General features: G+C 47.7%; 2 protein-coding genes across 10 annotated transcripts in view; one reads left to right on the forward strand and one right to left on the reverse strand.

Moving 5' to 3' along the window:
• Positions 1-12,597, reverse strand: part of ANKIB1 (ankyrin repeat and IBR domain containing 1) — a 145,453-nt gene extending 132,856 nt beyond the window's left edge. For 3 of the 4 annotated variants that reach the window (XM_090047059.1, XM_090047060.1, XM_090047056.1), the window contains exon 1: positions 12,331-12,597. The gene's annotated coding sequence lies outside the window, so the exon portion shown is untranslated. Of the gene's footprint in view, positions 1-11,565; positions 11,647-12,330 lie in introns of all 4 variants that reach the window. The other variant, XM_090047057.1, reaches the window with a different exon arrangement.
• Positions 12,598-12,672: 75 nt separating this feature from the next.
• Positions 12,673-13,392, forward strand: part of KRIT1 (KRIT1 ankyrin repeat containing) — a 42,975-nt gene continuing 42,255 nt past the window's right edge. For 2 of the 6 annotated variants that reach the window (XM_090047062.1, XM_090047066.1), the window contains exons 1-2: positions 12,673-12,745; positions 13,192-13,347. The gene's annotated coding sequence lies outside the window, so the exon portion shown is untranslated. Of the gene's footprint in view, positions 12,746-12,836; positions 12,858-13,191; positions 13,348-13,392 lie in introns of those variants that run through there. The other 4 variants (XM_090047061.1, XM_090047067.1, XM_090047063.1 and 1 more) reach the window with 3 other exon arrangements.

Genomic DNA, 13,392 nt, shown 5'->3' on the forward strand with positions numbered 1-13,392 from the left:
CAAAACCTTCCCGATGACACCAGCTCTGCAGTCTTTGGTTCACTACGTGGATCCTCCTCTCCCTCCTCAGCCCATAGCCCGAGACTGGGAGGATCGAGGAAAACACCACCTGAGCTCCCAGACCCCTAAGCCCCGCTCCCAACTCCCTGTAGCGCCTCATGACCTGGCTGGGGGTGCTCCGAGCCGTGTCATTGGTGCCCACGTGAATAAGGAGCATGCAATAGTGGTCTGTGGGCCGGAGGAGCTCTGGGATCCTCTCCGCAATGTCTCAGATGTGGGCCCCCCGGAAGCAGCAGACTTCCTGGGCTAAGGGGTCGGGGCGGCAGATTACCCCCTCAGTGCCCCGCAGGATGGAGTCTCCCACAAGAAACACCTTTCGTTTTGTCTTAGGGAGACAGGGGGCAGTAGCTGTGGTTGAGCCTGGGTTGCCTGCGGGAGCTGGCAACTGAGCAGGCTCTGCTGGGGCTGCAAGAGGTGCGAACCTGTTGCTAAGCTCCGGTGAGGGAGGGGCCTTGGTGCGGCAGGCCTTAGGGCCCTTGACCACCTTGGTCCATGCCCCTGACTGGGCAGAGCGGGAGGTCCCAGAGTCCTCCTTAGTCCTGGAGGGAGACAGTGCTCTACCCTGTGGCTCCCGGGGGAGAAGGGCCTGGCAGCAGGAGTCTATCTCCTGCTCGCAGTAACCCTGATGGCACGCAGTCTCTGGACTGTGGCCTGGAGCTCCTCCAGCTGGTGCGCCAGAGACCCCAGTAGGGAGCAGACCCCGCAAGGGGAGGTGGCCATGCTCCCGGGCCCCAGAGCGTGAAAAAGGGACAGACAGCCCCCGCAGCCAAGAGCCAGGGGCTCCGTCTGCGTGGAGCCCGGAACCCTGGGCTCCGTCTGGGTGGCCGTCTCTGAGGTGCCCAATGGGGGGGCCACAGAGCCCAAGGGGACCCTCGGGGTGCGGCGCATGCCCATCCGTGTCATGCCTCTGATAGGCTGGCTACGGCTGGGGCTGACTACTCTGGGGGGTTTGCAGGCAGGGCCTCGTGCCCTCCCACGCGCGAACTCCACGCTAACTCAGGCGCCTGTTTACGCAGCCTGTTCACCCGGCTTTGGTTGCGTGGCTCCCTGGGGGGCTGGGCCATGTAGGGGCCTGGGCGGGAACTTGACCTGGCCCGGCTCCATGCAGCCACCTCCTCCCAGGGAGCGAGGAGTTAACCCCTTCCCACCACAAGCCCACCTACCTCCGGCTGTGCCGGCGGTCGGCAGGGGGCTCTGCGGCTGCTGAGGGGGTGTCTGGGGGGCTTCGGGGGAGCGGAGGCGCAGCGGGCTTTCACCCGCGCGTATCTCACCGCTCCGGAGCCTGTTCATTGTTCATTCACTTACTTGTGTCTAATAATTGTTTTAGACAGTAAAATTATTAATGATATTCGTTATCATTCTAAGAAAAGGCAAGAAAGTAGATAGTAAATTCTGTTTAATAAAGTTTCATGATGGCCTTTTCAATACTGATTCATAACATCAGTCCATTCGTAACATCTGACAAAGTAGACTGCTGCCTATGAAAGATCATGCTGCTCTGAACCAATTATCTCTACGGTGGCACCAAGCCCTACTTCCTGCTTGATTCAAGATGTAAACATTTCCAATATTTTTCAGTATCAATGTAGGGGTGCACAGATAAGGATTTTTTGACCATTACTGAGAGCTGATGATTAACTAACCATATCAGCTGATGCTGATTCAATAACAGTTCAAGGCATTTTAAACTACTGACATAAATAACCCATTTTTTGTGTTTATTTTTCATACACACACACACTTTCTGCCTGCTCCAGCCCTTGACAAATAGTGTGGTGACTGCCTTATCCCCATGCATGGTGCTCCCTTGCCCCCAGCTCCTACCCACAGCCCCACTCCCTGTATAGCTTGTGCTGCCATTGTGGGCGGGCAAGGTGGACCCTTGTGTGGACAGCAGCGCTAGGCACATTGGGAGCCCCAGAGCACACTGCTGCATGAGCACCAGTGGATACCATGCAGCTGAGCTCTTGCAGCCACTGGGGAGAAGCCACTTTTGTAAAGGCACCTAGTGCCCAGTAGATTGGCACATCCTATGCCCAGCAATTTGCCCTGCTCATGTGCAGCCAATTGTCTCTGCAGCAGTCCCAGTGCTTAGGCCCTGCTGCATGTGTGGGGTTGCTGCAATGGCAGCACCAGCAGGAGCTGGTAATGGTCCCTTTGTTTCTGACATACTGTGACTGCTCCCTGCCCCCCCTCCCGCTGCTCACTGGGACCTGTAGTCTGCAGCAGCCTTAGGCTGACAGCAGGGTGTGGGGGCCAGACTACTCTCACCAGGGTGCTTTGGGCATGGGGCTGTAATTATCAACCACAACCACCAAAGCAAGCCAATAGTGTCATTTCTCCTTTTATTGGTGCTGATCCAATAGCCAATAGATATATCAGTGCACCCCTATCAATGTGCTTCATTAGTACTATAAACATGATATGAATCTCTCCACTTTGAGAGTTCAGGCTTTATACAATATGCTGTCCTTAGTGTCAAAGATCGAAGTCTTTGATTTCACATGCCGATGGCAAAAGGTCAGATGACAAAAGGGTCAGAAGCTAACACAACAAACTCTGTGGTTGTAATTTATCCCTCTGTATTAACAGTGTTGCATATACACATCCCTACCTGTACCTCATTTCAATCGCTTGAGCTTTTCATACAAAAGAGAGAAACTGACCTTGGTGGCCCAGCACAAAAGATAAAGTACCTATAGTAACGAGATTAGCTGACTTTAGTAAAGTTATAAAATTAAATATACTATGCACGCCATCCTGTGACCAGACAGAACCAGTACCACCCAAGTAAAAATAACCCCCACTTTTTATGAAACCTGAGCAAACAAAGAATGCACAAGTGCCAACTCATTAATTATTTATAATTGGCGTATAGTAATTGGTCACCTGTGAAAAGTATAACTTTGAAAGAACTTCCGTCCAAACGAGAGAACAGAGAACTGTGTATACACTCAAGAAGAACAGATTGTGCACAACGAATGTTATCTCTTCTGCCTACGTATTTTTTTATTTTATTTATTTTTTGGCGTACCCCGTCTCGTCTTACCGGTCCGTTTATCTCTTTATCTTTGACGTTATCTTTCTTATCAAGAGCTCTTAGTAATCTGCAGACTGCAACAGCTTATATGAATCGCTCGAAAGCAACTGTCTTACCCACCCTGTAAATGCTGGGTAACATGATATCTGCGTGCTGTAACTGAATCAATTAGCTCCTCTCCCTACGACGCAAGCCATCAGTAGCGTAAGTAAAATAAACTTTTCTGTGTAACCATCATGCTGTGTTTAAATCATACTGACTCCTGCTCACCGTTATCACCCACCTGCCTGGTCATAAATCCTCCTCCTCGTGCCAAGCCGGTCGTGCCGACCCAGGCTCGCAGGTCAAGGGTGCACCGGCGTATGGGGTGCGACACTTAGCTTGATACATAAGCATGTAAGGACATCTAAAGTGCTTTTCACTCCACCAATTATATTTAAAAAGATAACTTCCCTCAATGACAAGAAAACTAAACTTCTCATGTAAAAAGGAAAATAACTTGCAAAATATGGAGAATCTCTTCCTCCCACTACATTATTTCAATAGTAATATTTTCAAATAATTATATTTGATAGTTATGTTACTGAAATAATTCAATAACAATACATAATTATTTCAATAAGAATATTCTTGGTTCCAATCTACTAGCAGATAAGCCTTTATATCACATTTAACGCCTTTGATCTATATGAGGCTATGCATAGGACAAATGGTGCATCTGCATGCATCTCTGCAAAATTAGGACTTCAGGGCTTACTTGTAATCACAGGAGATAGTTATTCAATTTTTCTAGTTAATATTAAGTGTTTAACAACATCACCTGGAAAACTTTTACATTTTATTAATGTTACTTAACTAATAGCACATGCATACTAATTTTTGAGTGAAAATCAAAATTTATTATTCAAACAAAAACACACTGAATATTCAGAGAAATAACAATCTGAATGTTAAGGCAGTTTCAGAATCCTGCATTAAAAAGATTTAACACACTTGTACAAAACAACCCAACAAGACACTATTTAAAATACATGTTCTTATTATAATATTAAAACCTATTTCTCCATGAAATGGCTTGTGAGATGTGATGCAACAAACTGATGTCCAAAGGCATGTTAGTTTCAAAATATAAAATACAGGGAGGTTGATATTTTATAAAAGTTATCTTACTCACACACACTGATCCACATAACTATTACAAAACTAAATTACAAAAGAAGAATATATTAGGAGCTTATATACATGCTATTATATCTGCAAATCCATGCACTCATGTTATTAAATATGGTATTACACCAAATAGTTACAATGAGTTGTTTTTCATTCTTAAGTATGAACTGTAACTTTGGCATTTCCCCAACTTGACTGCTTAACCAGATAACCTTATTATACTACAAAGATTCCCTCCCATTCAATTCTTAGTTTCAGGCCAGGCAGCAGGAAGAATGGTCTGTGATAACAATCTGGTCAGAGCAGATTTCAGAGGCACAAATGGGAAGGGGGAAAAAATTAAGAATTTCACAATGGCTCAAGGAATTTATTTTTAGGTTGTCTTGTTTGGACATTCTTAGACATCGTGTGCTAAGGAGAACAAAGTCAAGAAAAAAATCCCTGAAAAATACTATATACAATCTTTTTATTTGCATTTAAATATGCCACATAAAACGCACTTTAAGTTGACAGAACTTTAATGCAAGATATCTCAGTTTTTCTCTTAGTTAATGATGAATTGCTCGTCCCCCAATGCCCCACAATGATTCTTCTGATCATTAGACTGTAGGGGCCAGGGGAGAGGGCAGAAGGGGTTGGGAAAGCAGGAAAGGAAACAGCAAGTTAATATGGAAAGAATGGAAAATGCAGAGATAAAACAAGGAGAGGCAGGGAAGACAAAGATAAGTGAAGATGGAAACTGAAGAGAGGAAGAGATGGTTGAACACAGAAGCTAAGGTCCAGAAGAAAAAGAGGTACACAGATGAGGAACAGACAGTGGGGAAAGGGAGAAGAAACAAGGGGAACAGGAAAATTAAAAAAAAAAAATTAAAAGAATCAAAGCGCATAAGGCAAAACCTCACATATACAAAACGAAAAGGGAAACTTTGGACATAGTCGCATGTAAGGGGTAGCAGCCACTCCAGCTTGTGACATAAGGCAACATATAGAAGAGGAAGATGTTGACTGACAGAAACCAAGGAAAACTTAATTTTTTAAAAAGTTTTTTCCTAATACAATGAGGACAAACTGTCTCCAAGAAGTAAATTTAACATCAGTTAACTAGTTCAGTGGTTTTTCAACCTGTGGTGTGCACTGCATAACCTGTCCATCCGGCAGCAGGAGGCACAACATGGTATCATGCAGCTCACAAGGCAATGGCAGTGGGGCACAGAGCCCAGCATGCAGTGGTGGCCTGCTTCTGCCCCACACACAAATCCAAGGGGTACATGCTTTCCCAGGGGTGGACACAGTGGTGGGAAGGCCACCCCCCACATCCCTGGATAAGCAGCTCCCAGCTCCGTCCCACGATCCACCCCGGCCCCAGGACCCCATTCCGCCCAGCCCCTGCCCCACTCCCTCCCTCACCATGGGGGCCTTGATCTGACCCCCCTTTTTCCCTCTCACTTACCTGCTGGGCAGTGTCTGTGTGTGCCTCTCTGCCCCTCACTCCCAAGGCACAGCCCCCCAAGCCCTGCTGTTGCCCCTCACTCTTGACCCACACAGTACCCCACATCCTGCCAGAGTATACAGGAACCCTCCACCCTGGGCTCCAAACCCCCTACATCTTCACAAATCCCACCCGCCACAAACATACCCCACCCCTACCCTCCAACCATACAAAGTACCTGCATAATGTTGCATAACTTTGAGTTTTTGTGCACATAATTTTAGCTGTGAGATTAAAATTGTGATTAATTGTGGATAATTTTTTTAATCATGCAACTAATTGCAATCAATTTTTTTAATCATTTGACAGCCCTAGTAATAACTCTTTGGATCAACTAGTCTGTCTACTGAAAGCTCTAATAAATGTAGTTTAGTTTGTGCAGAATAAAAGGCCAATATCCTTGTCATCAGCTACTAGATTATGTATTGCTCAAATGTGAAAGGAACCACATTCCACTAGAGGTGCACTGATACATCAGTCCAATATTGGATTGGTACTGATATAAAGAAGATTGGCTGTATCGGAAATCGATCCAATGTGGCCAATAATTTGGCTGATAAATGCCCGCGCATGCCCACAGCTGCAGCACAGCACTCAGGCAGCGAGGAGCAGAGCCTGGCAGTGTGAAGAGCTGCCTCCAGCTGGTAAGTCCAGTATGATGGAAGGGGAGGGGCAAGAGAAGGGCTAAAATCAATCCCCTCTGGGATGGGGTGGGGGGCCAGCAGCAAATTTTAACCAAATTTGTGGACTATTATGATTATATATGTAAATGTAGCATTCAGTACACTTTTAGTAGAGACAACAATTTATAAGAATTGTGTTTTATTTCCTTTGTAAGGAATAAAACACAACAATTCAGCCTCATGCAATTCCTATGTACTTCCCCTGTGATGGAGTTTTATTTCTATGGTTGCCTCAATAAAAGCGGTTACACAAAACATACTGAGTAAATTCTTGTAAATGGTACCCTAGGCACACATTTATAAATCTTTTCACCAACAGAAGAACATCCAACTCAGAGAGAATGCCCAACCCTGCACCTCTGCATTTTAACTGCCAACTTCAATTATAATTGGCAGAGTCTAGAAGATTCCAGCAAACTCAAAGGTCTAGCCCTATAACTACAGTGATCTGAAAAGATCCAGCTTTCCAAGGTTATATGTGACTACAAACTTTATTGTAAGGGAAGCAATAAGTTGTTCATTCTACCTTAAAATATGCATTTTAGATAAGAAATCATTTATACAGAATGGGCACAGATTGCAAAAAATCTATGTTTATTTTCTTGCAAATTCTGGAAAGTCCAAACTTGGTTTTATTAACCCTTATAGAGAACTAAAATATAGAAGCAGCTCAGGTTGCTCCAATTCTGGTTGGAATAAAAACAGTTTTACCCCCCCAAAAAAAAAAAAACAGCTTTACAATGCTGTTATCAATCTATTTTATACAAGTTAGCTTAAAGATGTTTAATAAAATATCAAAAAAAATCAATACTTTTTTTGCCTTGCAGACATAACATTGTATGTTGTGTAAATTGTGTACACATAATAGCTGATATATTGATTGGTTATATAAATACATATAGTTCTAAATTTGGTATTGGAACTAGGGGTGCACCCGCAGATTATTGGGGCAAATACCGATAGCTGATTTTTAAGGAGGGATATTAGCCAATACTGATCCAATTTCTGATGCAGCATGGAGAGCTGTGTATACCTGGTAAGTCTGGTGTGATGGAAGGGGAGGAGGAAGGGAAGGGCTGTGAGGTGGCAAATCAAGGCGTCCGTGGTGAGGGAGGGAGTGAGGTTGGGGCAGGCGCTGCCCAGCCAGGGCAGGGTCAGTGTGGGACAGAGACGCAGCTCACCTGCGTATTGTGGGGAGGGTGGGTTGGATCCCACTGCTGTGTGCACCCTGGGAAGGCATGGAGGGGAGGGGTGCTCCCCATGTTTGTGTGGGGAAGGGCAGCTGCAGGCTGGGACCAGGGCTGCACCAGGCTCTTCCTGGCAGGGGCTGGGCCAGGCTGCGCTCAGGGTGGGCAGTGGCAGCACTGGGAGCGGGGCTACATGGGGGGGGGCGGGCTGCAGCCATCCCAAAATTAATCATAGCCCCCTACCTAAACCCCCTCCCAGTGCTGCCACTGCCCACCCCTGGCCCAGCACCCTTGCCTGAAGAGCCCAGCACAGCCACGGCCCCAGCCAGCAGCTGCAGTCTACCCCACCCTGATCTGGGGGAACATGCCCCTCCCACCTCATGCCCTCCTGGGGTGCATGCAGCAGCGGGAGTCAACCTCTGCCCCACCCCCAGACGAGCTGCAGCTCCATCCCATGCCCCATCCAGGCAGCACCTGCCCCAGCCCCACTCCCTCCCTCACTGTTGGGGCCTCGATCTGCCTCTACACACCCCTTTCCTCCCTCCACCCTGTCCACCACAACAGACTCACCAGCTGCATGCAGCTCTCCAAGCTGCCGGGCTGTTCTCCTTGCCGCCTACGTGCTGTGCTGCAGCTGTGTACACGAACGGACCATTTACCGGCTACATCAGACTGATTTCTGATGCAGCCAATTTTCTTTATATACGTGCCAATCCGATATTGAACCAATGTATCGGTGCACCACTAATTGGAACAATACATAATATGCTTTGGGGTGTTCTGCAGACCCCAGAAAACTAAGTACATGGAAAATGTTATTTCTGAGTTGCTCAATGAAAGAAATACAGAAGGAAATTATTAAAGAAGGAAATTCTCAAATTCTGTCAAGAGGACTAGATGACCTCCTGAGGTCCTTTCCAACCCTAACTTTCTATGATTCTATGAAAGCTAGAAGAAGGACAGCAGATAGCTCTTTGGAGATTATTACATCCAGGGTTAACACTATTTTGTTTAACAAGACAGACAGAAATTAAGAACTAACCACTGGCCAGTTCCGTTGTAAGAGCACGGGGGAAAACCATCAGCCAGATTTCTTAAAAGTGGTCTCCACTATATTCATAGAAACTAGCAATTAACATTATTTTTGTAAATCTTTATGAGTAATTTATAATAATTAAGACATTTGAACAAATGCATCTTAAAATTGATTTTATTAAAATGCATGTAGTAAAAAAAACACTCATTCATAGATGTAAACACCACCCCCCCTCTGTTAAAACTGAATTAAAAAACTAGCATATGCATTTAGGTCTGGAAAGAATGACAAGTACGACTAGCCTTTTAAAACATCCCCACCAGCATAATAATGCCATTGACAAAGGCCTTGTCAATTTAAAATCAAATACAAAAGTTACAAAAGAACTCTAAAAGCTGAATATTGTCATGCAGCTGCTCAGCAAATACAGGAATTTGAAAAGATCACTACGTTCTAGCCATTAAACAGAGATGCTTCTATTCCAGTACAGTAACCCATTATCAATTGGTCACCATATTTTCTTACTGTAATTATCTTTCAGTATTCTAAATGTTACTCATTCAAAGGCTTAAAATTTAGGTTCTTATACAACATAAGACTACTTAAGATAGTCAAACAAATAGCTACTTTAAGCTATTTCGATACCAAAAAATATAGAAGAAAATTAAATGGTAAGCCACATTATATTTAGAATAAAGGGAATATAAAGAGGAAAAAAATAAAATCAGCCTCTCATTTGATAAAAGGTTTATATGGCAATTTTCTGTCCTGAGGTAGTTTTTATTCAGTTTATTTTGGGTATCTTCAGTGGATTTTAGAAGTAAGTTGTGTTTGAAACTTTTGAAATTTACTTCCAAAATAAACACAAATGCTGAAAACGGGCAGGAGAAAATGGGTCCCCCACCATCTTTGCACAGTGACACTTATAAACTCAGGGAGCCTCTCTCTAACTTCTCAGGTACTTTTGCTTAAACCTTTTCTTGATATAACCTGGAGGTACTCAACTCCAACTATTAGGGAACCCAAGGAAGCAGAACATGAGGCTAGCGTTGTTAAAAGAGCAGGCAGAAGCAAGGAAGGATTCAGGACAGATGCTATAGACAATGTAAGAATGATAGAGAAATGCAAAGTTACGATGTATGAGTGAAGAGTTTTTATCCATTCTTATGCCACTCAACTATTTTGGCTCACTGGATTAAAAATGCTTTCAGGCTGGGAAATTACCTATTTGTATAAAGCTCCAAACATGCGCAAGGTGGTTTAGACATTAATAACATTATGCAGCCTGGAATACAAAATGTATTCCTCTGCTGACACTAGTAATGACAGAACAACATCCCCAGAGAATGCTGGACAGTAGAATGATGCCTCTACCAGCTCCATTTCAAATATGACAAAATTAACTAGAGCTAGTGCAGCACTTTTTCTTATTAAGTGTACTTTCTGAAAAGAAAGCCTCACTCTTTACAACAGAGCTGTCCAACTGGTAGCCCCCAAGAGGTTAAACTGCAACCCCTGGTTCACATGCTGCTCACCCTTTACTTTTTGTGCTTGCTGCTGGAGTCTCCAGGCTCTTCCTTATCCTTTAGTTTCCATCGCCTGTCCCCACTTCTGGGGGTGCGGGTGGGGATCAGCATAGCATATAGGGCTGAGGGAGCCCGGGGCTGGAGGGCTTGGTAGAAGGGACCTGTGCAACATCTATGCCAGTGTGATGCAATGGTAGGTCCCCCAACTCCATGGCAGGGGACAAGGGTGGTGCCTGCAGGGGAGGGAGCCATGTAGCACAGCACATCTGCATGTGCAGGAAACTTTCATGGCACAGCAAATCTAAAGGGCCAGGCACCCATGTGGTACAACAAGAGGGCTCACATGATATGTTGGAGGCCTACGTGGTGCAGCTGGGGGGAACTAGCACAGCATGGCATGCAGCCTGCAGGGCAAGCAGCCAGGGCTGCAACACTGCAACTCTGGGTTCAAAAAAATTTTATGGGAAATGTGTGACCAGATTCTATACAACATGGGGAAGCTGGAAAGTAAACACTATTCAGACATTTGAAGCTCTGTGACATATTTCTTTGTCATTTTGTATTATTCATCATACTGAGTAGAGACTTGCCTCATGGTAAACTCTGAAACACTAAATATTGAATTGTTTCCTGTCCTATGTTACTTACAGTTTATATCAAATCATTATTTGGTTGCAGAATCAGACTTGACATCATGACTCTTTGTTTTAGAGCAATTAATTAAGTAGGCTGCCTACTAAACATCAGGCTCTGCCTACAGGTTCAGATGCCAAGGCAGAAGAAAGGTGAATTAGCTCTCAGGGGTCTAAGTCAACTGCCCAACTGATTAAGTAAGATAATGCAAGTGCTGCCATACTGAACAATAGGGCAACACCCAACCATGACACAGGTTAGGGAAAAACAATTATGTGGCAGGAAAAAGCACTAGGTAAGGATCCAACAAGGCCAAATTAAATCAAACCTGTTGTTACACTGCCTGAGATCAAGGACAAGCAAAGAGAAAGACGTTCACATTTACAAGCTAATGAGTTTTTCCAAATGCATTTTTTAAAGTTTCCCCATTATGGGTGGTGCCAGTGCAGCAAGGCAATCTTCCAACTTATTATTAAAACTGAGTGGTCTTTTGACACACATTCAGCATATGCATATATACAGGCAGACACCCAGAATAAAACCATATTGGGGAACAGTTTCATCGACAAATACTCACATGGGTAGATGGGCACAGTACTCTGGGTGCCTGGTGCAGAGGGGACTGCTCCTACACATTCAGGTGCGGGACTGTGGGGGGGGGCTTACTTAAAACTGAACTGTGCTTACAAAGAGAAGAAAACAAGGTGCATGTTGTATCTCTCTATCCTTGAATTTCTTTACCTTCTTTACATAAGCCACAGCTGGGTTGAGGCACCTGGACCAGCATGAATCAACAACGTTGTGCTTTCTTAAAATCAAGCCCTTTTTAGAAATAAAAAATAGTGTGGATTTAAGGCAAACCAAGAGACCCTACAGCCCCTTCATCCAAACAACATTTTGTAAATCAGCATGCCTAAGATTTACAACTCTAACACTTTTTATTTTTCCCGTCCTCCTGCATCTGAAATGAAGAGTTTGCATTTCCACCCTGGAGTGCGAGGGCTGGCAAGGAAGGTACGCACCATCCTGAAAAGCAGGTTATGTTGGAAAAAACCCTCGCACCTATCATGAGGGCTGCACCCGCCTCCTGCTCTCGGCCTGGTCGTGCCCGCAGAATTGCCTCCTCTCTAAAAACACCTCCCGAGGTCTAGACACGAGGCACATGCTCCTCCGCCAGCAAAGGGCCGGGGCCTGAGTCCCAGCGCTGCCCCTCGCCGGCGGGTGCGGCCCTGAGGCGAAATCAGGACCACGGTTTCCAAGGCGGCTTCCCTAGGACGCCCGCAGCCCCGGCGGCCAGCGCGCGAGGGAAAAGCCGCCTCCACGCCGCTCGCCGGCAAGTTTCCTAGTAAACAGCCCTTCCCCCGCGCCGGAGGACGGGCTCCCGGGGGCGGCGGGGGGCGCCGCGGGGGAGCGGCCCCAGGGCCCAGCCCGGCCCCCGCTTCGGAGGGCAGCGGGTCTCCGCTCGCAGCCGCCCGCGCCCGCCCGGAGGAGCCCGCGCTCACTCACCGGCTCCTCACAGGGGCTGCCCCGGCCTCGGCCTCAGCCTCAGCCCGCCGCGGCCCCCCGCGCCCGGCGCCTCCATGTGCTGGGCGCGGGGCGGCGGTGCCCCGCGGGCTGGGCTGGGCTGGGCCGGACCCGCGCTCCGCGACGCTGGCTCCGCGGCTGCGGCCGGGCCTCGGCGCTGCTCGGCGGCGGCTCAGCTGCCCCTCGTGCCCCGGCGCCGCCCCGCTCCGCTCCGCCCGCTACAGCGCCCAGCCACCGGCGGCGGCAGCAGCTGCAGCAGCTCAGGCCGCCGACCCGGAAACTCATCGGCAGCCGGGGCCGGCGGCTCGCACGGGAAGCAGATCCGGCGACGCGGGGCAGGGAGAGGGCGTGGGGAGGGGCCGGGCCGGGCTGGGGATGCGGCTCCCGGCGGCAGCGGGTAAGAGCAGGCTGGGGGCGGGCAATCCCCGGGCAAGGGGCAGCTATGCCGACCTCAGCGAGACTGGCCGCTCGCTCGGGTGCTGACGGCGCGGCGCTGAGGGCCGGCGGAGGTCGGGGTTGGGTCCTGGTGGTGCTGTGTGGCCGCTCTCTGGGTAGCGGGTGCAGCTCTGGTCGGGGGGGGGAAGAGAAGGAAGCGTTGCCCCGCTCCCTCCCTGTAGGCCTTGGCTTTGCAGCGGGACGGAGCAGGCGGTGATGGGTGCTGCCTCCCCCCCGCCCCGCTCGTGCAGGGGGGCCTGTGGCACGAGGGAGTGTATTGAGGTTGTGGTCCTCCACGAACCAACTCCTCGGCATAAAGATCTCCAGAGCCAGGAGGAGTCTCCTCTTAACCTATGAGGGGATAGAGAAGTACTGTACCTCTTTTCTTTGTGTCTGTTTGCATCCCAGCAGCCCTCAGCTGAACCCTCGAGGAGGCTGCTGAAGGCCCCCTTCACCCCAGCCTGCAGTAGGAGGGGACACAAAATTGGAAGTATGCACTAGAGAATGCTTTACCCTGCTGCTGCTATGATGTACGTGAGGGCCCTTCTGCACACGCAGGTGAAGGTGCGATGGGATCTAAGACGTGACCCACACAGTCATATCTGCCAT

This window comes from Crocodylus siamensis, chromosome 5, assembly GCF_052110815.1.
Source record: "Crocodylus siamensis isolate JL-2025a chromosome 5, ASM5211081v1, whole genome shotgun sequence".
Lineage (NCBI taxonomy): Eukaryota > Metazoa > Chordata > Crocodylia > Crocodylidae > Crocodylus > Crocodylus siamensis.